We start from the raw sequence: 3,136 nt of genomic DNA, 5'->3' as shown, positions 1-3,136 counted from the left end.
AAGATAAGAGAATGGCCAAGCAATGTGCTTGATGGTAGAATGTCTTGTAAAAACTGGAATATCTGATAGTTAATACTATTGAGCTTATGCTGTTGCAATGTAGACCGCCCCTCGCCTCAACCTCTTCAAAGCTTCTGTAAAGTTCTAGAGATAAACAGCCCAATGAAAAATACTTGAATATAAATATTCTGATCTCTTTTGAGGAAGTAATAACACCCACTAACAAAGAACAAAATATTTACTGACACCAGGCAGGGCTGATCCTACCCAAAGGTGTTAGGAGTGATATTACATAGGTGTCAACAATCAAAATTTTCTCCTAGAACTGATCTTAATTTTTTATTTTGAAACCCTAGTTCTCCCAGGAATAAGAAACTGAATCTCAGTCAATTCACTGTTTTACCCACTTCCACTTCCCCTTCCTTCAGTAAATTTGGTGTTGCAATTTTGGGAGAGGACTCTGGTCTTTGTCATCCTTGATGTCAGCAGCTGCTGACATGCACCTTGCCCTGTGTGGGTCACAAGCACCAGTCCAGGAAGTGACCTGCTGAGTTGATCCACGCTCACATACAGGACTTCCACAAGGCTACTTCTCCGATCCTATGGCACTCCTCAGGACACAGGACACCATGTATTGTCTCCTCTGTGGTCTCCAAGGACTTAATGGGGTTGTCTAGAGCCTTTGCTGCTTCATGATGCTCTAGCTGGTATGAGAGACCATCTACTGCTCTCCACTCCATGTCTGCCTCATGGGAACCCTTGGTCCATGTGCAAACATCCATGTGTGCTGTCTCTACACTTGCATCCTGATGGGGAATTCAGGTATCTTGCTTCCTCCTCAAGCTTGACCTTGGGAATAATGGCTCAAAAGCCCTATTTCCTTAGATTTCAAAACCTTAGTGGGCATTCTACTGTGCTTCCCAATCCCGAGGGCTAGGCCAAGGGACTTGTCTCGAGGATGCTCACTCTGACTCCTCTCTGTTAGCCTCATGCCTCTCAGGGCCCCTTCCTAAGAAGTTGGACCCGGAAGAGAAAGACAAGCATGTATCATTTCAGAAATACAGATAAGACATGTTTAATTTAAAAATGATTAGAAATTCAGAGGAGGGAATGGACAATGAAGAGAAGCAAAGATAAGAGAATGGCCAAGCAATGTGCATGATGGTAGAATGTCTTGTAAAAACTGGAATATCTGATAGTTAATACTATTGAGCTTATGCTGTTGCAATGTAGACCGCCCCTCGCCTCAACCTCTTCAAAGCTTCTGTAAAGTTCTAGAGATAAACGGCCCAATGTGGGTGAAGATCTTATGAAACTCAAGGGACTCAGTTCCACATTTCAGTCAATCTACTGCAAAGAATGTGTGGGATGGTGAGATCATTCATGAACTGAACAGTTCAGTGGAAGCAGTGGCAGAATGTCTAGCCAGAGGAAACTGAGAAAGTAAGCCCTCTCGGAGTTCACAGAAATCTTGGGAAGGGTCTTAAAGACAGATCTTATCTAGATTTTTATTTTTTATTGTTTTTATTTTTTAAAAAAATATATTTTATTGATTTTTTACAGAGAGGAAGGGAGAGAGAGAGTTAGAAACATCGATGAGAGAGAAACATCGATTAGCTGCCTCCTGCACATCTCCTACTGGGGATGTGCCCGCAACCCAGGTACATGCCCCTGACCGGAATCGAACCCAGGACCTTTCAGTCCGCAGGCCGACGCTCTATCCACTGAGCCAAACCGGTTTCGGCTTATCTAGATTTTTAAAGAGAAGGACACCTCAGCTGAAATCTGTGTTAGACATGTCTAAAAGAATGCGGGAAACACATGGACCCACGCTCACTCTGTGAATGTCACCACAGAAACATTCTTTCATGCAGGAAGCATTGATTGAGGACCTACTATGGGCTAGATGTAGTAATTCAAGGAAACAAGAATTAAAATTATATGAGACTTGTCATGAATTCTCTCTGCGTCCGTGGTAAACAAATAACTACAATATTATGAGCTGAGTGCTATAGAGGAGGATGTAACCTGAGAAAGAATTAACAGCCCCAGCACTAGTAAACATCAGGAGAACGTAGCTCTAGGAGGCCATGGGAGAGTTTGCTCTCTGTCCTATCCATTTCTTCTGCCATCAAGACTCTCAGAATGTTTTATCAACATGGTCCTAATCCACAAGTCTGAATTTCTGACACAGTGTCCTTGGCCTAATTAAAAAAAATATAAGTTTCTCTTTTTAAAAAATTATTGTTGTTATCATTAACTATTGCTTTGTGAGCACAGGCCTACACTGCAGATGCTCCACTACCACCACTTTAAGCTAATGAGAGCGTGAAGGTATCACAACAACAGGAAACTGCCCATTATCTCAAAAACCTTTGGGTGAGATTACTGCCTTGTCTTGAATTGCATTTTCCATCTTTTAACTTTCAACTTTTTGGTATCCTTACGTTTTCATTTGCTTTCTTGCAGACAACATGCAGTTAGGTTATAAAGACTCATTCTGGTGATTTTGCTCTTTTAATTATTGTATTTAGCCAGTTTATAGTGTGATTACTGATATATTTGTGTATAAATCTTATTTCATGGATTCTACTTATATTACCTATTACAGGTTTCTTTTCCCCTCATTTCTTGCCTTTTGTGGAGAGTATATTTAAAATTTGAAAGTTTAAAAGAAATCATTTACCTTTGCCCTTATTACAGATATTACCCAAAATAAAGCCTCCAAACCACAACACTAGAAGACTTTATTTATGTTGTTCCTGTCTTATAGTTCTTGTTTGTGTATATTGTAATTCAATATTGTGAGATTCACTACTCATTGTTATTTGTGAGTTTAATATTTGTGTACATTTATGAATGGATTTAGCACTCTTTTTTCTCTTTGCTCTTTTTTTGTTCTAGACTCACCTTCTTTAGTCACTTTTCTTCTCCCTCAAATATATATAATTGATTTCAGAGTGGAAGGGAGAGGGAGAGAGAGATAGAAACATCAATGATGAGAGAGAGACTGGGGATTGAGCCCGCAACCTGGGCATGTGCCCTTGATAGGAATCGAACCTGGGACCCTTCAATTCACAGGCTGATGCTCTATCCACTGAGCAAAACTGGCTAGAGCTGGTTCTTTTAATATATA

The sequence above is a fragment of the Myotis brandtii genome, unplaced genomic scaffold (genome assembly GCF_000412655.1).
Source record: "Myotis brandtii unplaced genomic scaffold, ASM41265v1 scaffold506, whole genome shotgun sequence".
Lineage (NCBI taxonomy): Eukaryota > Metazoa > Chordata > Mammalia > Chiroptera > Vespertilionidae > Myotis > Myotis brandtii.
Note: the sequence above shows the minus strand (reverse complement) of the source record.